The sequence below is a fragment of the Marmota marmota genome, unplaced genomic scaffold (assembly GCF_001458135.2).
Source record: "Marmota marmota marmota unplaced genomic scaffold, marMar, whole genome shotgun sequence".
Lineage (NCBI taxonomy): Eukaryota > Metazoa > Chordata > Mammalia > Rodentia > Sciuridae > Marmota > Marmota marmota.
Window position 1 is genome coordinate 7,813,983 of NW_026000037.1, and position 22,309 is coordinate 7,836,291.

General features: G+C 36.7%; 1 pseudogene; it reads right to left on the bottom strand.

The window, feature by feature from the left end:
• The window catches only part of LOC107136584, a 57,144-nt pseudogene extending 41,164 nt beyond the window's left edge, over positions 1–15,980 (bottom strand).
• Positions 15,981–22,309: the final 6,329 nt, after the last annotated feature.

Genomic DNA, 22,309 nt, shown 5'->3' on the forward strand with positions numbered 1-22,309 from the left:
TCAGTCAGCTGTAGGGAGAGGTGGAGGGAGGGGGGGCGGGGGGCAGGGGCGGAACAGAGAGAGAGAGAGAGAGAAAGGCCAGAGATAAGAAAGACCCTTCCAGCCTTCCTCCAGCTAGTCCTGCATTCCAGTAGTCTGTTCAATTATCAATGCATTAATCCACTAATCAGGTCAGAGCTCTCATAATCCAATCACTTCCCCAAAGCCCATAATCTGAACATTGCTATATTGGAGACCAATCCTTTATTAGGGACATGAGCCTTTGGGGATACTTCATATTCACATTGTAACAGGGACTTTGCAAAAATCACCACACAGAATTTTCTAAGCATTGAATTGGGTATATAATTATGTTAACATTTTCATAAATTCCTCTCCATCTATTCTCCAAAGATTAAATGTGTAAAATCCAAGGAACATATGAATAGACCAAATATATTGGATCAAGGAAAGTGTAGAGAAAAAGACCTTAGTTTCAAATGCATATTATTTTTCCAGCAATATGAAATTACGTTAAATGTAAAATGTGGATTCTAATGTTTATAGTCCAAAATCTAGTTAATATCTGCTTTAGTTCCCTTTGAAATCATTATATTATAAATACCATTTAGCTTTCTTAACATTTTCTTCTGGTTTCAGATCAATTCTGCATAGTTCATTTCTAATAATTTTTCTCCAGTATTATTGAATGAATATTTTCTGAAACACAGCTTTGTGCTCTGGTTATTCTAGACTTTGGCCTGTACCTCAAGGTGGCAATATGTGTCTTTTTGCATTTTTCCCATATGTATGTCATTATACACAATGTATAAGACGCTTCTAAGTGACTCAGCATTGCTGCATTGTTATTTTGTATTGAATCAAATTAATCACACTTGAATAACTTTTAAAAACTATGCCTCAAGAGGTGTCAAACTACTAAATATTTTTCTATTATAAGGACTGAGAATTGTTCACTGCAGAGAATAAAGTACCACTTTTGCATATATTACACAAACATTTTATGCTTCGTAAAACCACAATAAATTTTCTTGCTGATTACTAGTGTAATCTAAGGATCTCCTGCTGTTTTATAGAGTCTTATTAATTTCATTCAAGTAGTAAAATTAGCACCTGTAGAGAACCCTTTATGATTTCTTAACTTTTATCATGCTAGTAATAACCTACTTCATTTATCATGGAACAGCTGCTTTTCTCTATCTATTTAGCTTTGGTGTTCTTTGCATTTTCTTGTTTTTTAAAGAAAAGAGTATTGGATGCAGAAACCTTAGCATTCCAATCAGTCAGCTTTAAATAATCCAGGCTCTGAACTGAGCTAAGTATTCCAGATATTAAAAGAGAAAATCTTCTTTTCCTTTGATGGATAACAGAGGTGGTTAAAACTTAACACACCTGTGGAAGGACTTACTACTAAATAGTAAACTATTGGCTTGAACAAGTTAATGAACCTTTTTTTTTGCCAATGAGTGAAAGAAATGGAGGCAATAAATATCACTATTTAGTTTATTTAGCATGTCCCTTAGGAATATCTCATATTCAATTAGTTTGTGTGTATTGGTTGTAAACATTTTTTGGAGTGAGCCAAAATATGCTCTGGGACATGTTTGTTGCTTATTTCATGCTGCATTCTAACCAAGCGCAGTAGCAAGGGTATGAGCATGGATTCTAGTCTTCAACCTGGATCTACGGGAGCACTGAGCAAAGGGTCCGTCAGCTGGATTTGGTTTAGAATGGGCTGTAGGGCAAAGAAGGAGATGCAGAGTTGTTAGAGTCTGTAAACAAGTCAAAATAACACCTGGCATTTTGCCAGGGGAATGTTAGAGTTCGTAAACAAGTCTGGATGGTGCCTGGCAAAATGCCAGAGGGAGTGGTTTGAGAAGTAACAAAAACAAGCCATTAAGTGTGGAGATTCCTGATTGGTTGACTGATGTATCTAGTTTATGCTAATTAGATAAGCTGTGTGGAATGTATAAATACTGCTCCTGTCCTGCAATAAACGGCTCCTACTCCTGCTGTATCAAATACACAAGTTATTCGTCACCCCTCCGCTTATTTTGCCCAGCCAGCCGGGCTCCGGCAGATGGTGGCCCGTTACAGGGAGCCCCGGGACACTCGGGGGTAAGTGACGAAAAAAAAGCTGCCCGTCCATAGATAGGACGGGAGCAAATCTGCTCGTCCCTAGGCACATAGGGCGAGAGGAAAAATGGCCATTTCGAGAAAATGGAGAAGATTGATACAGTATGTTTGTGTCTTGTTTTGTCTCAGTGTATTGTATTGTCTTTGTGATGAAAATATGGAAGGGGTGAGAAGTAAATTACTAAGGGAAGAAGGCACCCCAGTGGAACCAAGAATAGTTAGGGCATGTGTTGATAAGAGCCCAGGAACTCTAGTCAGAAAGAAAAAGAAAGTTCAGAAGAAGAAAGATTATCAGAAAAAAAGTTGCAGCAAAAGGCTATTACTAAATACTTTTCGTTACCGGAGGGTGCGTGAAGCGGAGAGGCGGCTGCCGAGTGTGCAAGCCGGTCACAGCGCAGCAAGGATTTTCCAAGAGGCGGCGGCGACTGGCCCTTCCCCGCCTCCTGGCCGGAGAGCTGGCTCTTCCACTGCCGCGAGCCCAAATCTAGACCTGACCTGGAGGCACAGTCTCGCAGGCTCTTGCTCCCTGTGCCCAGTAGCAGTTTGAGTCCGGGACACTCCCCAGGGCCATCTGGGGCTGCCCAGGCACTACAGCCAGCAGAAGACGCTACTGGTGTCCCTGATGTTTGGTCATTTTCAATGCCAATAACTAAGCTACAATGGTTCTCCCACACCTGGAAGCTGATGAGTAATGAGCACTATTAATGCTTATTTCAAATGCAAAAAAACCTTGAGATAATGTACTAAATTGTTCAGAAGGTTGTTTTCTTAGTAGAATGCTACAGGATTTTCTTTAGCCATCCGGAGTTCCTGCCTTCGTCCCAGTGCCGGTAAAGACCAAGGTGGAAGAATTTCCAGTGTTGCTGAAAACCGGACGAGACTTCGGCTGAGAAACAGACGAGACTTCGGATCAAGCTAGCTGCCTGCAGAACTTACCTGGACTGTGATTTACCTGGACTGTGAGTTAATCTATTGAGACACTACTTTACCTGGACTGAGACAACAAACTGTAATCTACAACAAATTGTAACTCGGTATCTTTGCAAACAGTGTCATTGCTGGTATAATTTTTCCAAGGGCTTCTTGCATGGAGCCATCAAGTGGCTTGGTATTGTGGCATTTTGTATCCTCCCTTTCTGTTTGTAGCAGGTTATTTATGGTGTTTCTGTAAAAACCACTATAGTCGTTATTTAAATTAAACAAAAGGGGGAAATGTTAGAGTCTGTAAACAAGTCAAAATAACACCTGGCATTTTGCCAGGGGAATGTTAGAGTTCGTAAACAAGTCTGGATGGTGCCTGGCAAAATGCCAGAGGGAGTGGTTTGAGAAGTAACAAAAACAAGCCATTAAGTGTGGAGATTCCTGATTGGTTGACTGATGTATCTAGTTTATGCTAATTAGATAAGCTGTGTGGAATGTATAAATACTGCTCCTGTCCTGCAATAAACGGCTCCTACTCCTGCTGTATCAACGTACACAAGTTATTCGTCACCCCCCGATTATTTTGCTGCAGCCGGACTGCGGCACAGAGTTACCAAATTCTGTTGTCAGATGCATGATGGAGTCTGGCAGCTAGTCAGGAGTCCAAGAGGGCAGTCCTTAGTTTGTTCAGCTTGACTTCCTTCAATACAGAATTCAAACCCAAGGCTAAGGATAAGGCTAGTTTCTTTCCAATAAAAAGCATTTTGTTTCTGCACAAGTGGAAGTTGCCTCAGAGAAAACCAATGGAAATTCCATTTTTTTTGGTGGCCTTCCAAGTAAAGATTTGTTTTGTTTGCATTTGTTTTCCCTTGTTGGTTCCTCTGTATCTTCTTTTTTTTTTATATTTCTTTGAATTTTCTTTTGATTTCATTCAAACTGTGTCATTTCTTTAGGCTGAAGTGGTAAAGTGGTATGCATGTAGAACACACCTGAAAATTTTGTTGAAGAAAATTCATTCTGAGACTTGTTAAAGCAACAAAGATGGCTTTATTAAAGACTAGACAGGGGGAAAGCCACAGGCAATAGGGGAGAGAGGTGGGCTCCAGCTCCATTCACAGCAAGGACAAGGGCAGGTTTAGGACCAAACATAGCCGGGGAAGGGAGAAGGGTGGGCGGAAAACTGCTAAGAGGAAACATCAAGGATAGAAGGACCTTTGCTAAAGCAACCTGTAAGGATTCTTGCTGACACAGGCCAGAGTGATCAGATAGGAAAGGTGGGGGACCAAGAATTTGATCGGACAGAGTTGATGAGATAGCAAGGGTGGTGAATTATCAAAATCAAAATAGGATTTAGCAGGAGTTTCACTGCAACAGGGTTATTCAGGCCCAGTAAGGATGGAACCCAAAGCCAAGACTTTGTCAGAGAGAGAGAGAGAGAGAGAGAGAGAGAGAGAGAGAGAGAGAGAAGGAGAAGAAAGAAAGAAAGAAAGAAAGAAAGAAAGAAAGAAAGAAAGAAAGAAAGAAAGAAAGAAAGAAAGAAAGAAAATTCCTTCCTAAAGGTTGTTCAAGGAGAAAGTGTTTGTCAAGCAGCCTCCTTGTTCAAGGACGGAAGACACATTGCATTTTTGAAGGTCTAGCTGAACCTTTTAGGATAATCAGGAAAGGTATAGAGGTGTAGATGTTCAAAGATTCCTAAGTAGCTGACAGAGCAGCTGCTCTGGGCCCAGAGATTACAATCTGTCCTCCACCATCAGCTTGCAGGCTTCTTTAGATCCTATGGGGAAAGCCTCCCAATAAGGATCTGGGCAGGACACCAAGTCAGGGAAGTGGGGAAACATGAAAATGCTTCTTGGGATTAATAGTGAGATATTAGGGAGAGCTACCAAAGTTGAAAATTTGGTAAGAACTGACAAAATATCTAAGATGGTAGTATCTAGCCCAATTACTTGAAGACAAAAAAATAGCACTATAATGACAAAGGGTGTGCTGTGGTTTTCCATTGAAGCATAACATTTCTTTCTATGGTCACCTCCTTTTTTGATAATCTGTTTTATAAACTAAGTATTGCATTATTAGGTTTAGCCTGTTTATATACATGCAGCAAAAATTGTTATTGATCCAATTAGCCTTTTAAAACTTGCTTTGCTGGAACTTTTCATTAAAAAAATGGTTATACTTTAAATGTCTATTGAGGCTAGATGCCAAGCCAAGAACTTGCTACCAGTCTTCTGCAATAATAACAGATTTGGGCAAACTCTCCTGAAGCTTACTCAAATATCCTCAGTTCCCTAAACCTTCCAGGAAGTGAACTTTCTTACACATGTATGAGGCCCAGAATTATGATAGGTAACAGACCAGTATATTCAAGGCTTTGTCAGCCTTATTTCTATATAGCCCATCTTATTATAAATCAACCAGTTACACCTGTTCTGTGTACATCATTCTCAAGTATGATACACAGAGTCTGAGCCTTAGTTATATAATCAGTGTATCCAAAGATGTCCTGCCATATTGGAAAGATTCTTATTGATCTGATGCAAGTAATTATGTTACCATGAAAATATGGAAACCTAGAGTTCCTAATTTTGGAAGAATTAATCAAGGAGTAATATAAAGATTTGATTTATATTTACAAAAGTATAATTTACTAAGTTCCTGTAAACTACGGTAGCTTAAGGAGGAGAGAAAGGAATTTCTTAAATGTGGAAAAAAGAACATTAAAAAAAAATCAGCAAGCGCAAGTCATGAGATGAGACAATCACTCTTTGTCGGGTTATTTGGTCTCATATACTTAATTCTTGCTTTGCTTGAACTTGGATAGCAATTTAGTGAATACCTCAGTTTCTCCATCAATGTTCTAGATATACTTAGTCCAGTGATATAATCTCAAAGCCACTTAAGCAATTCCATCAGAAACCTGTATCACAGATACCTGTCATGGTCCTTTCCATGTGTCTTAGAGACAGTTTTATATGAATGTACTTTTTATATTAAAGTTCATTTTGGGGGCTGGGATGTAAATCACTGGTAGAACAGATACTTCACATGTACCAGACTCTGCATTCAATTCCTAAACCATAAAAAAATAAAGCTATCAATTAATTGATCAATCAATCCAATATTTTTTATCTTGTTTATTTATTGAACAAATCACTGAATATACATTTGATACAGTTTGACCTTATTAGGTGACATTATTACCTAAAAAGGGGTCATCAAGAATCCATCCAGTAATGGGACCTGGAAGCCAGAGGGTGAATTTCTGAGCTTTTTAGATATGCTGAACAGTCCCAAGCTGATGGTAACAACAGATGATTCTTTCTACTTCTTCTTTTTTTAAAATTTATATATGACAATGGAATGCATTACACATCTTATTACACATATAGAGCACCATTTTTCATATCTCTGGTTGTATACAAAGTATACTCACACCAATTCATGTGTTCATACCTGTACTTTGGATAATAATGATCATCACATTTCACCGTCATTAATTACCCCATGCTCCCTCCTTCCCCTGCCACCCCTCTGCCCTATCTAGAGTGTGTCTATTCTTCCCATACTCCCTCTCTCTATTCTACTATGAATCAGCCTCCTTATATCAAAGAAAACATTAGGCCTTTGGTTTTTTGGGATTGGCTTGCTTCACTTAGCATTATCTTCTCTAACTCCATCCATTTATCTGCAAAGGTCATGATTTTATTCTCTCTTATTGCTGAGTAATATTACATTGTGTATATATGCTGCATTTTTTTAATCCACTCATCCACTGAAGGGCATCTAGATTGGCTCCACAGTTTAGCTATTGTGAATTGTGCTGCTATAAACATTGATGTGGCTGTGTCCCTGTAGTATGCTGTTTTTAAGTCTTTGGGGTATAGACAGAGGAGAGGAATAGCTGGATCAAATGGTGGTTCTATTCCCAATTTCCCAAGGAATCTCCATACTGCTTTCCGTATTGGCTGTACCAATCTGCAGTTCCACCAGCAGTGTATGAGTGTGCCTTTTTCCCCACATCCTTGCTAACAATTATTGTTCTTTGTATGCATAATAGCTGTCATTCTGACTGGAGTGAGTTGAAATGTTAGAAGTGGTTTTGATTCACATTTCTCTAATTGCTAGTGATGATGAACATTTTTTTATATATTTGTTGATTAATCATATATCCTCTTCTGAGAAGTGTCTGTTCAGGTCCTTGGCCCATTTATTGATTGGGTTATTTGTGGGGTTTTTTTTGGTGTTTAGTTTTTTTGAGTTCTTTATATACCCTAGAGACTAGTGCTCTATCTGATGTGTGAGGGGTCAAAATTTGCTCCCAAGATGTAGGCTATCTATTCACCTCATAGATTGTTTCTTTTGCTGAGAAGAAATTTTTTAGTTTGAGTCCATCCCATTTATTGAGTCTTGATTTTAATTCTTGTGCCACAGGAGTTCTTATTAAGGAAGTTGGAGCCTAATCTCACACAATGGAGATTAGGGCCTATTTTTTCTTCTATTAGATGCAGGGTCTCTGTTTGTATTCCCAAATCCTTGATCCATTTTAAGTTGAGTTTTATGCATGGTCAGAGATAGGGGTTTAATATCATTTTGTTGCATATGGATTTCCAGTTTTCCCAGAACCATTTGTTGAAGAAGCTATCTTTTCTCCAATACATGTTTTTTAGCACCTTTGTCTAATATAAGATAATTGTAGTTTTGTGGGTTAGCGAGTGGTACAGAATAGAGGACACAGAAACTAATCCACAAAATGACAATCAATCCATTAATCTTAGTCAGCTTTGAACACACAAGTTAAGATACCATTCCCAAGATCCATTTCTCCAAATTTCAACAATGATTTCTATTCAAAATTGTTCCATATGTCCTCTTATAGAACAATGTTCCATTTTACTTGAAGAAAAATCATTCTCTTTTCCCCTTAACAAAACCACATCCTATATAGTTTTCATGCAAAACAATTTCCCTTGTAGCCTTTTTATTTTAATAGTTTCATTTGTACACATTAATTATAGTTTTTAACTATTAGTAACATTCCTTTTATAATCAAAACTAGCGAATATACATACCATTGCGATTTGTCTTTCACATATCAGAATTCTACAGCAGACTAGAAAATTCAATGAAGATACTATTTTATGATTTTTATAGGGATATACTTTCTCAAAGTAAAATTTTTCAATGTGGCAGAAAGAATATTCTTATTAACACACTTCAGTATATTTGGTCCCTTGTACTGTATAAACATAAGAAGCCAAAAGTATACAATCTTAAAATTATGCTTGGCAATTAATGCTTCAGTACTTTATCTTACTTAGAAATCATTTTGAGATTTAATGGATATCTATTACTTAATTTAGCATAAGTCTAGGGTTACAAGTTACAAAAATATTTTGGAAACTATTTTGAAGCAGAACATTTATATCATTTAAGAAAGCTAGCTATCATTTCAGTTTTTTTTTAACCCACATTTATAGTACAACCATATTAAGCAAGTAACACAAAAGCAAAAACCCAAACATAGGGTTATTTGTTTGCTGTTTATTCCTGCACTTGATATGCTGATATGCTGATATGCATAAGTGACTCTCTTATTAACTGCATCTTTACCTATATACTGCTTTTAGGTTGAATTTACAATTTTTATGATCTTGAACATGTGGTAGATGTAATGTTACCTTGTTTGAATAGTAAACCCAAGTAGAATAAAATTGTTTGCTTTTATCACATTTGATGTTGATAATTCAAAAGATTTATCCAATTTTATTGAACCAATAATACTAAGCTAGTTTTATTTTCCAAAAACATATGCCATTCATGTGAATTTGAAGATCATTTGGGTTAGTTTCCATATTTCTGGGAGTTTTAGAAATATTTAATTTATATAAATGCTTATTTATCTCTAAAACAATTTGAATAGAGCTCCTACATGGGATTTTATGAATTAATTTGGTAAAAGTATCCAGAAGTAGAACAACTCACATATTTATAACATGTAAACTTGTATAACTTAGAAATAGACACAAACAGAGACTATATAGCTTCTACTCAGAAAGATTAGCCATGAGTCATGTAATCAGAGTAATACAAAAGTCACTGAGTTAAAAAAAAAATAGTTGACTATCATTTTAACTTGATTTTATATTTTTAAGTGAATTGTGTTTGTGATAGATAAAAAAATAGATTATTTGCTCAATATGTGGGATAATGCATTTTACTAATGTATGTGAAGAAGATATTTAGTGATTTCTTTTGCTCTGATATGTAGCTGCTTTTGGAGTCCCTGATTCCCTTGAGAGACACAGAAGAAGACAGGGGGCAAAGGTCAAGTGATTCTGGGGGCTGTTGGGCTAGAAGGAGAAGAGAAGCTCCCTGGGATCCAAGATGCCACACCTCAAAGGGTTCAGGAACTGAAGGGAAGGTCAAGGGGGAAGAAGACTACAGGAAAGGGAAAGCGGAGGTCTTGGAGGACCCAATTTGGGGGAACTACTGAAGTTCCAAACTGCTCTGGTCTGAACGTTTGTTCAAAATTCACGTGTTGTAATCCCGGTCTCCAAAATGAAGGTGTTAAAGTGGGATTCTGGAAAAATGATTAGAGCCTGAGATTAGTGCCTATAAAGGAGGCCTAAGGAAACTTGCTCACTCCTTTCGCTTCGTGGGAATACAGCTGGAAGACACTGTCTATGAGGAACATACTCCAAATCTGCCTGCAGCTTGACCTTGGATTTCCCGCTCTCCATAACTCTGAGAAATAATTTCCTATTGTTTACAAGATATCTACTCCACAGTATTTTATTATAGCAGCAGCTGGAAGAATAAGCCACAGATCATCCTAAGTAATGTCATGCTAATAAGAAAGGAAGCAGACAGAATTAGTGAAGCTTATAGCCTGTAGGATTTCAGGAATCTTGAGGCTGAAAATCTGCCCTCACTGTTTCAGTGAATTGTCCTCCAGAGGAGGAGTCCACTCACATGGGATCCAGTATCCATCAGGCTGAGTGAAAATGTGTCTTCAAATGTGAACCCTTGGGTCCTATGTGCAATGTTAGGGACCCTGTGAAAATGCTGGCACCATAACTGTAAAAGAAAAAAAAATTCTGACACTTTTAAAACAGTGAGGAAAACTTCATTCAGGGTTATTGAAATAAGTGTCCAGTGAATTGCAGCCAGGGGGCAGAACTGGACTCAACTCCACAGACCCCAAGGATGAGTGGGGACATGTAGTGAGGAGGTCAGGGGATGGGAAATTACAAGAGGAAACAAAGGGTATCAGAATTCTTGCTAAATTGGTCTAACAGATTTCTTGCTAACAGGAAAAATTATACTTGGATTTTTAATGAAATGGTATAATTGTGTGCTTTGTTTGCCATTTATTTGGGTATCAACAGTATCTGTAAAATCAATTATTAAAAATAACTTCCCAGATTACCATATTTTCAGTATGAATTTTAGAATGTCATCTATTTGTAATTTGATTGGATTTATAGATGTAAAAGCTTTATTAATATTATCATTATTATTTTATAACCATCAATGACAGGGTCCTAGTAGAATATATTTTTAGATGAGTCAAATGATAAGGTGTTTTCCCATCTTTAATATTTACTAATTAAATGGATTTATAAACATTGTTTAATCAAAATAATTTGAGTCTTTACTTTAAGAAAAATGTTGGTTTCTTTTTTTCTTCTTGCAACAATTATTGAGTCTATACTTTGTGCCAGACATACATGAGTTAGGCACTGTGGAAGTTATTTGATAAATATGACATGATATCTACTATGTAAGTTCTCATAGTCTGTAAGTAAGCATACAGTAGTCACCATACAGTTTCTCCTAAAATATTTCACCATGAGTTACTTTTGAATAATATAGAAGCAAATATTATGTCTTTTCCAAATTAATTTCACATTTCTTTCTAAAAATAATAATATTTATAAGTACTGCTTAGCTGCTTGATTTAAAGGGACAACATGGACCTGACTCAGACATAATTATGCACCTGCTGCTTGCTTTGGAGAAAGCAGAAGATGAGGGGACCAACCACATGTAGGTCCAGTGAGGAGGCAGAAGTTCCACTTCCCTTTCATGGTGTGCATAATCTATAGCATAATCATCTATCAATGACATGTGTAATATTACATTCAATCCCCTTCCAGTTGTGTAGGTTTTATATATCGTGCTCCTCTACCCTAGAAAAATACAAGTTTTGGATACTAATAAACTATAGTTTATCAGAAGCCAGGTGGGAAGGTTACATTTGGTAGCTACCCCCAAATATATGAACAATTCAAATATTATATATTTGATAACTTCATAATTTGTAAAATGTTTGAATTTATAAGACACAATAATGCTTAATTTCCAGAAATGTCGTTTCAATTATTCTTTTTAAAATGAAGTATTGGAGTTTAAATTCATGTCATTTCTAAACCAGTTTTATGGCTAACTTTTGAGTTGGGTTAGAGTTAGCTACAAATTTTCCAATCTCCAGAGAAATTAATGTAAAGAGTGAGTTCATGCACAGCATGAATGAGCTGGAAACTGGATCAATTTTTCCTAGATTCTCCAGTGCCATGGTGAGATGTGTGTTCATAATTGCTTTTGATGAAATTCAATAGTTTAGCAATGTAAAATCCAGAAATTATGAAGGAAAGAACTGCTGAGAGAAACTTAAAATTTCTGTACACAATTATTGTACTTTTTGTCGTTCATTGTGTTGCATTTCACTTTCCCTGGGTCAAGCAAACCTGATGAGCTACAGAATCTGTGACTTGGCAAAAAGCATTTCAAATATAGTATTGTTGTTTAATTGCCAGAAGTGTTCAAGAATATAAGGACATGTTTCCAGAATACTAAATTTATCAGAATAGAAAATAAAACACATATGTATATGCAAATAATAAATTACCAGTACCTTTTAATTGAAATCTTTAAATGCTTTTTTGCATTATTTTGTTTTAATTATTTTGGGTTATCTATTTTTCAAATTACAAAATTTATTTTGATGTTTGGAAAGTAGTCCTGTTTGTCTTTGCTTTCCATATAATGCATTATTTATGCCTCAATGGAAATAAGTAAACACAACTTAATAAATTTATGAGTGAGCAAATTTACTCCATAATGTAGATTATTGTTTAGTTTAGAGAATAGCATGGGTAGCAAGTGAATTAATGCCTTTGCTAAATTCCTTTCTTGTGGTTCTGTTTGCTGCTCTGGAACTTTTACTTTGTTAGAGATTTAGATTGTCTTATTCCATATTGGTTAACATCCTGGTAATGAATGATAATCCAAAGTGTCAGCTGGATTTTGCTTTTACTGGTCTGTAAAGAAAATGGTGATCTATTTAGATTGTGCCATTATATGGGAAAATGCACAGGTCTTTTTTTTTTCAAGTTTTGCTAATATCCTCCTCTGTGGGAAAAAAAGAGACAATATTAAATTGATTACAGATGGTGTTCAAAATGAACTTAAATATTACAAATGATATTTTAATTTAATATACAAAGCATAGAATTACAAGTGCAGATATTAAATACTTTCATTTACGTTTCTGTTATTGCGATAAAAAAGCTATTGCTTTGAAAACATTGAAGTAGAAGTCAGAATTACCAACATGATTTTCAAAATATCTCTCTCTTCTAATGAACTTATTAATGAATATTTTCAGGATCCTTTTAAAGTAGTGAGGAATGTGTAATTCTTTTTATTTATTTATTTATTTATTTTAACTTATCATGCATGACAGCAGAATGCATTTCAATTCATAGTACTAATATACAGCACAATTTTTCATTTATCTGGTTGTACACAAAGTAAAGTTATACCATTTGTGTCTACATATATGTACTAGCGTTACACTGTACATCTAATTTCACCATCTTTCTTACCCCCATTCCCCCTCAATTCATTTCCCTCCCCTTTGCCCTATACAAAGTTCCTCCACTCCTCCCGTGCTCTCCCCTCACCCCCATTATGGATCAGCATCCACAAATCTGAGAAAACATTCAGCCTTTGTTTTTGGGGGGTCATTGGCTTACTTCATTTAGCATGATATTCTCCAACTACATCCATTTACCTGCAAATGCCATAATTTTTTTCTCTTTTAATTCTTAGTAGTATTCCATTGTGTACATATATACATTACAGTTTCTTCATCCATTCATCTATTGAAGGGCATCTAGGTTGGTTCCACAGTTTAGCTATTGTGAATTGTGGTGGTATAAACATTGATGTGGCTGTGTCACTGTACTATGCTGTTTTTAAGTCCTTTAGGTATAAACTGAGGAGTGGGATAGCTGGGTCAAATGATATTTTAATTTAACATACAAAGCAGAGAATGGTTTCATTCCAAGTTTTCTAAAGGAATCTCTATACTGCTTTCCAGATTGGTTGTACCAATTTGCAGTCCCACCAGCAGTGTATGAGTTTCCCTTTTCCCCCATGTTTTCTCCAGTACTTACTGTTGTTTGTGTTCTTAATAGCTGCCATTCGGACTAGAGTGACATGAAATCTTAGAGTAGTTTTGCTTTTCATTTCTCTAATTGCTACAGATGTGGAACATTTTTTACATATTTGGATCAATGGTATATCATCTTCTGAGAAGTGTTTGTTCAATTCCTTAGCCCATTTATTGATTGGGTTATCTTTTTTTTTTTTTTTTTTGCTACTAAATTTGAGTTCCTTATATATCCTAGAGATTAGTGCTCCATCTGATGTGCCAGTGGTAAAAATTTACTCCCAAGATTTAGGATTTCTATTCACCTCACTGATTGTTGAAGAGGCTGTCTTTTCTCTGATGTATGCTTTTTGGTGCCTTTGTCTAATAAGAGATAACTGTATTTATGTGGGTTTGTCTCTGTGTCCTCTATTCTCTACCATTGGTCTAAAAGTCTATTTTGGTGCCAGTATCATGCTGGTTTTGTTACTATTGTTCTGTAATATAGTTTAAGGTCTGGTATAGTGATGCCACCTGCTTCATTCTTCTTGCTAAGAATTACTTTAGCTATTCTGGGTCTCTTATTTTTCCAGATGAGTTTCGTGACTGCTTTTTCCACTTCTATTAAGAATATCATTGGGATTTTGATTATAATTGCATTAAATCTGTATAGTGATTTTGGTAGCATGGTCTTTTTGACAATATTATTTCTACCTATCCAAGAACAAAGGAGATTTTTCCATCTTCTAAGGTCTTCTTTAATTTCTTCCCATAGTGTTCTGTATTTTTCATTGTAGAGATCTTTCACCTCTTTCATTGATTTCCAAGCTTTTTTTTTTAAAGGCTATTGTAAATTGCATAGTTTTCCTCATTTCTCTTTTAGAGGATTTTTCACTGATATACATAAATGCCTTTGATTTATGGGTGTTGATTTTGTATGCTGCTACTTTGCTGAATTCATTTATTAGTTATAGAAGTTTTCTGGTGGAATTTTTAGGATCCATGTGCTGCTGAGAAGAAAGTGTATTCACTAATTGATGGATGAAGTATTCTATATATGTCTGGTAAATCTAAGTTATTGATTGTATTATTGAGTTCTATAGTTTCCTTGTTTAGTTTTTGCTTGGAGATCTATCTAGTGGTGAAATAGGTGTGTTAAAGTCACCCAATATTATTGTGTTGTGGTCTCTTTGACTCTGGAAATTTAGGAGAGTTTGATGAATGTAGTTGTTAAATTGTTTGGAGAATATATATTTATAATTGTATGTCTTCCAGAGGTATGATTCCCTTAAGCAGTGTGAAATATCCTTCTTTATCCCTTTTGATTAGCTTTTGCTTGAAATCTACTTTATTTGATATGAGGATAGAAACTCCTGCTTGTTTCCACAGTCCATGTGAGTGGTATAGTTTCTCCCAATCTTTCATCTTCAGTTTTTACCCTATAGGGTTATAGTGTACTGGAAGAGTTCTAATACCTCTCCTTTACTGAGAAGAACAATATTAAACAGATCCCACTGCAAACAATATACAGCCTTAAACCAAATAGCTGCTCTTAAGACATTTACAGTTTTGTCACAATATACAGAAATGGTGAGTTCAATTATTATCTACAATATAAACAGTGTGTTTGCAAGAGGGTCTACAGTTTCTGATGGTAAACAAAGAGAGGACTGGGGCTGGGGTGTAGGATGAGCTGTTAAGAAGGCTGGAGGTGAGGCTATAGAGTTATTAGATCTTAGGACATGTGAAAGAGAAATCTAAAGAAGTTGCCTAGTAGCAGGAGAAAAGAGAAAAAGAGATTTGGGAGAGATAAGTAAGTGGGAAGACAATAGGGAGAGTACAACAAACAAACATAAAAATTAAGAAAAATAAAAAATGTAAAAACAGAAGATAAAAGAATATACAACACAACTGGAATATACTGTCCAGACATCCCAGTCTTCTGTATCCTAATCCATGAATAGTACTTAGTTTCACAAATGTTAGGAAAGTTAGGGTGGGAGAAGAAAGAGAGATAAAAGAAAAAAAAATCTCAAAGGAAAATACAAGGATTATTTTAGTTGGAGATCAGTATCTTTCCTGCTTCCCTTCTCATCCAATAGGTGGGGTTGTGTGTTGTTTGCTAGTGTCTCCATCCTCAGGATGGTGAAGGTTATTAGAGTAGGAGGGTTAGTCTGGGGGGTGAAGCTCCTGGAGGTGGGGTATAGCACTTGCCATTCCCGATGGGATACTGCACCCCAAGGATCTCCTTTGGGGTCCACTCATGTGATGTGGGTGCCAGGTTTTATCTCCTTATATTGCCTGTAGACCTCACAATTTCTGGTCTCTAATTTAGTCTCCAAATTGTATCCCACTCACCTGTTTCCCTTTCTACTTCCCAATTAGGAACCTCTCTCTCCAGAGGACCTGTGGACTGTGCACCTGTTGTGGAGAGCAGTTTTGGGCAGTTCTGGACCAAGTACTGGAAATTACAGACCAGGCGCATAGCCACAAGCACTGTGCAGTGTTAATGGCTGCAGGGAAGAGTGGGGAGGTGGGGACTAAAGATACCTTGATGTTGCTTCTAAGCCCCAGCACGTGTCCCAAGCTTGGAGCTGCCCCAACTAAAGATGACAACAAAGGTGTCCTAAGATAGAGGCTGTTGCTTTCAGAGATAGGGTGTGGGGTCAGATGGGGCCACGTGGTGGCATTGGGCAGCGTGTTCAGACATGCAGCTCAGTGGAGTGCAATGTTGTGACTGGCATCTGTCTCCAGACCCTGTCCAGTGTCCCCAGATGCAGGCTACTGTGTGTAGGGGATTACAGCAGTGGTTTTAGTGTCCCAAGATGGAGGCTGCGGGGGGAGCCTCTTGTCAGTAGATGGGGGTCCACATGTGAGTGGCAGCCAGAGTCATGCCCGTGGGTAGCAGCCGGGTGTTCTGCATGGGAGCAGCTAGGATACTTGCACAGATGGGCAGCCAGGGGTCCTGCGCTGACACTGAGGCCTAGGGACCTGCATAGGCATGGCTGCTGGGAGTCCAGGGCAGGAGTAGCTGTTGGGTGTCCTCTAATAACCTGCAGAGAAAAAGTATTCCTACTGCTTGAATCCCTGGTCATGGAGCAACACAGAATGGAGCCTCCCTCAAGCCTGCCATCTTGGATCTGTTTAGGAATGCGTAATTATACACCCTAAAAATAAAATTCATTTACCATTACAAATCGGACACTACTTATTTTTTCCTCAGATGTAATAAAATGGCACATTGAAATATATTTTATTTATCTCAATTTATATTTAGTACATATTTAAAATTTTAATTGCACACAATTTTATAGACTACTAGAACATTGGAGAACCGGGTGTGATGACTCTAATCTCAGAAACTCTGGAGGCTGAGGCTGGAGGATCATAAGTCCTAAACCAGTCTCAGCAACTTAGCAAGGCACTAAGCAACTTATTGAGGTGCTAAGCAACTTAGTGAGACATCACCTCAGATAAAAAGTAAAAAGTGCTGGGGATATAGCTGGGAGATACAGTGCCTCTGGGTTCAATCTCCAGTGCCAAATATAATAGTGGTCACCCACTCTTGTCCTTCACTAAAACTTCTTGCTATGCTGAACCTCCCCAAAGTATCTATAATTTCCTTAGATTGTTAAATGATAAAATTAATTTACTTGCTTGAAAAAAAATACAAGATTCATTCTTTAAAACTTTTTTTTCTAATTTTAATCCTTATATCTGCTTAAAATACCATTAAGAAGATAAACTTGGTTTTGCTAAAGTCAAGGGGGAGGAGGGTGTTATTTTAAAATGAAGACTCAACTGGTATTGGGTATTTTGGTTTTCCTTTCAACATTAATTATTCTTTGCTTTATAAACTTGTCAGATCTCAAGGTGAACCATCGGACATAGTGCAGTGTTGGAATTGGCATTAGTGGGAAAAAAATTCAAAAAAACAATCACAACAGAAAGAAAAAAATAGAAATAAAAAGAAGAAAAGAAGGAGAAGGAAGTGAGCCAGGGAGGAAAATCATGGTGATACCCAGACTCTTCTTTGGCTGTCTGAGGACATGATCTCAATAAATAATGAGATCATTATTTGTTGGATTAAGATGACACTGAAACGGTGCTGGGCTTTCCTTTGATGTGTGCTCTTTGATATGGTCTCTAAGCTGGCACCTGTCTTTGGCGTGTTCATTGTGGGAAAAAAAAAAAGCTTATTTAGAATAATAGGGGAATATTTAAAGTGTTTCTGTTTTTTCATGACTACACATGATCACTTTATAGAATGTGCATCTGTTCTGTATTTTATGGAAGCTCAGCGATGGCTCTGGGAATCTGGTGACATGCAGGATGACTCCTTCTCTTCTCTTCACCTGGAGCTATGCCTACTCCAGCTCATGGTCTTTCCAACCGTCACTCACCAAAAATGCTCACAGATATCGGTGTCATGTTGGGACATTAAAAAAAAAAAATCAACATTCAAGGCAATTTATCCGACAGTTAGCTACCAAAATATTCTTAAATAAAATTCTGAGTCAGAAGCACTTCATTGTAAAGCCTTCTTTGCTAGTTTATGGATTCTGTTTAAAATTAGCATAGTTCTGGGGTGAAAAGCACCGAGGTTAGTGAGTTACAGTCACTCAGCTCCTCATGAAGTTTCTCTAAGCCTTGGTGATAAACAACAAAACCCATCTCCGGACTGTGGTTCACATGTGCCGCATCTAGAACAGCCTACGCGTGCACTGCTGTGACGTGTATCTGGGGCACATAGTCAAGTCAATGCAATTGTTTCTAAATCCTTAGAAAAACCAGATATTGATTATTGATTATATATTAAAACTGGGTAGCTCTGAGCATCAAAAGCAAATTGCAAAAAAAGAAAAATTATGCCAGAAAAATATTCTCCTTAACAGTTCAAACACAATTTGTTAAAAGGTTGTAGAAAATGTTAGCACAAAGATTTATTCTTCAATCATTATAATTCATTCCTGGTATGAATCATTTGCTAAAATTAATTTATTAATTACAGCAGTTAAATGTAATTATTCTACCTATTCAAGATTTTTATTATTTTTAACACCAAGATAAATTCAGCAGAGGATAATTAACATAACAATAATTCTGCACACATTTTCCGATCTGCGTGGTAATACAATATGTTCTCCACAGAGTCCCTGCTTCCTATTAATCAGTCATTCAGGAACTCACTTCCCTATGCACTGAACCCTACCAGAAGCAATTTAAAGGAGAATATTTTTTTCCCAAGAGGAATTGGCAGAGAAAAGGTCGTTGTCCTGATTACTCTTTTGGTTTTAATAAAAGTATAAAATAAATTAAGGGACAAATATCAGAATAGCACAGGAAAAAAGTTCATCTCACAGTTCTGGATACCAAACACACATCCACAAAATACAAATCAAACATCTGTATTAGAAAAAACTCAGAAATCATATATCTTTCTAAGCAGGGAGCCTCAAGTAAAAGGTAGATACGTTTATTACACATCTTTTCCTACAAATGTCAGTGCACCACAGAGAACTTCACATCCAATTAACACTGGCTGGGCACCCCGCTATCACACAGTGACCCCTGAAGCAAGAGCTGGGGGAAGCACAACGTGGTTGTGTTTGCCTTCTTGCTAGAGACTGTCTGCTCATAGCCACATATGTGAGCTTGTGGAAAGTCCCAGCACAGGACCTCAAAATGCCTTCTGTGTGTTCCACTTTCAGTCCAGCTGAATTTCTAATAAGTAAAAATGGATGATGCTTGCAATGTTTTAAAGGTTGTGTAAGTTAGTATGCACTTATGTTATACAAATAGAAATCTCTCTGGAGAGGAATTTCTTTAATATTTGAGGGTTATAACTAACCTAAACTTAATAAATCAATGGAATCTGGCCCTGAAAAATGTGTTATAGCCAAAAATATTTGGATTTATTTGATGCAGATTATAGCACAATCATTTATCTAGATATGATAAGATTCATGCTCTATCATTTTTGTAGATCAAAATATTTTGCGAGCATAGTTAGTGACAAAGACAAAGAGAAAATGTTGACATCACCTTCTTTCACTGAGTTAAAAGTTGTTAATATCTTATATGAAGTAAATTATTTTCCTATATAATTCAAATTCAATGATAAGATAAAGTCACTGCACGCTAGGATATGCATAGCTCCTTTAATCCATGCCCCAGGCCACTGAAATCACAACATACAAAACAGACTTACATGCATTGCCAGAGGCATTTTTATACTCTATTCTGATTCTTTCCTAACACTCATCTTTTGCTCTTGTTGTGAATTATCTGGATGAAATTTTGCTTCGTATGTAAAGGTAATATGAAAACTATCTTAAAATGATTCAGGGGAATTAGCATATATAATACTGTCTTGAAAAAACCTACTTGGTTTTTAAATCCAACCAAATAAGTGATGAATAAAAATAAATAATTCAGGAGCTGAGGAACTAACTAAGCATTAAAAATTCTTTTCTGCTTGGTACCGAATCCATTTATATATAGAAATAAGACTAAACAGATGCACCTATTAAATATTAAGAAATGAAACTAGATATTAAAATTTTTGAGAGGAGAAGAAAAGATGAGTGGAAATGTCGGTACTAACAATTCTAAAAATATTATATAGCAAAGGGCCATCAATATCATTTAAAATGGAAAAAAATTAAGAAGTAGAGATCTGGAAAGAATCTCTGCATTTACAAAGAAAGTATCAGAACACATAAATATCAGAAGGAAGGAAATAAAGAATTCAAAAATATAAAAGCATTCATAGATCATAATATAAAAGATAAAGGAAATAGTATGGTGGTATGGATTGAATGTTTGTGTCTCCCCAAAATTGGTATACTGAAATGTAATGTTCAATGTGTAGGTCTGATCTGGAGTCAAACCCTTGGAAAGTTGATAAGTCCTGAAGGAGGAGGCCTCATGAATAGGATTGGAACTGGCTATCTCTTTCCACCTTTGAATCTAGCCCAGCATTAAGAGTAAGCAGGTGCTACAGACTTCAACAGATGCTATATTCCCCTCCTTTCCTGTTTAATACTTGCAATCAAAATTTCCTTTTATTCTGTAGCTATTGTTTGTAAGCCACTCAGTCTATGATACCTTCTTTTTGTACTATTTGTGCCTTATCATATGCTTGTGTGCATGCGGGTGATTATGAGTGTGTGTTTTGTATGTGTATTTTTATGACTAATAAGCACATATTCCTTAACACACACCTATTCCTGTGGTGTTTATTTTATATTTTATTTTTTGTTTTGTTTTGTTCATGGTCTGCAATGCTGGGGATTAAACCCAGGGCCTCATGCATACTAGATAAGTGCCTTACCACTGAGCTGCTTCCCTAGTCCCTGATCACATCTTTGACAGATGACTTAATTATGGTAGATGGCACTTTGTTATGGTGGCGTAAGCTGGCTGAGCCCATTTACTGTTTTCTGTGATGGGAGATAAGGCAGGACACCAGCTCAAGGGGATTCAAGCAGCATCTCAATTTGGTGGCCCATGTCTTGTTATTTTCAGAAATATTCTCAGATAATATTCCTTCCAGGTGATTGTCTCATTGTCTTTTTATCCTTCTATGACTCTAATTATACATTTTTTAGAACTTTCTCCATGTCTTGTTAGTCTCACTTTGACTTGTGGTTTTCCATTTCTCTCTTTAATGCGGTTGCCTGGATATTTTCCTTTGCTCTGTCTCTCAGTTTACTGATCATCTTTCCTAGTGTGTCTAGTCTGCTGTCAGTACTACATACTGGATTTTATGTTTACTTTTAATATACATGCATATATTTCTAGAATTTTTCTTTGACTTCTTGACAGTCTCTGCTAAAATCACTATTACCTTTCTCTTTCTGTGTTATATTATTATGGTCATCTTAAAGGAATTGTCTGGGAAAACGTATCTATTTTTATACTAATATCTAATTTAACTATAGTGGTACTTCTGCTTTCTTTGTTATTTTTTTTGGGGGGGGAGGGGCTACCAGGGATTTTACTCAAGGGCTCTCAACCATTGAACTACATCCCCCTATTTTGTATTTTATTTAGAGACAGGGTCTCACTGAATTGTTTAGCACCTCATATCTCATTTTAGCCAAGGCTGGCTTTGAACTTGTGATCTTCCTATCTCAGCCTCCCAAGCTGTGGGGATTACAGGCATGTGCCACCGTGCCCAGCTATTTCTGCTTTCTTTTTAACCTTTGTTTTAGTTTTTAAAATTTGGGCAAATGTTTTCAACATGCCTCATAAGTTTTGACTGAATGCTGCGCATCAACTATGACAACTTATATTGGGTCTAGATAATGTTATTCTCCATAGAACATTAAGTGCATCTGTTTGTTTATTTGTTCTGCCAAACAGAAATATTAAATGTGGAGCAGTTTGACAGAGTCTAGGTTTGCATTAAACCTTCTTAGGGCTATCATATGTCATCTTTGGCTTTATTCCCATGGTATGGTACTTCCACATAATGTGGAGATTTTAGGATTTTAATGGAAAGCCAAGGTTGTTCACAAAGGTCCTCTATTTTGATGGGTCTTGGATAATATCCACTGCCCCACTTGTATCACATAGCAGCAAACATTCTTGCTCAGTTCTTCAGCTTTCTAGAGCATCCTTTCAGCTGGGTTTCTCCAAGATCCACCTGTATAGGAATAGATGTTGTCTCTCAAGTCCCAAGTCTCAGACACTTTGGGTGTCACTCACATCAAACTAACTCCAGCAATTGATGAGGTTCTCTCAAACCAACAGTTGAGACCATCTCATCAGTTGCTGGAATTAGGTCGGTGTGAGTGGTACCCAAAG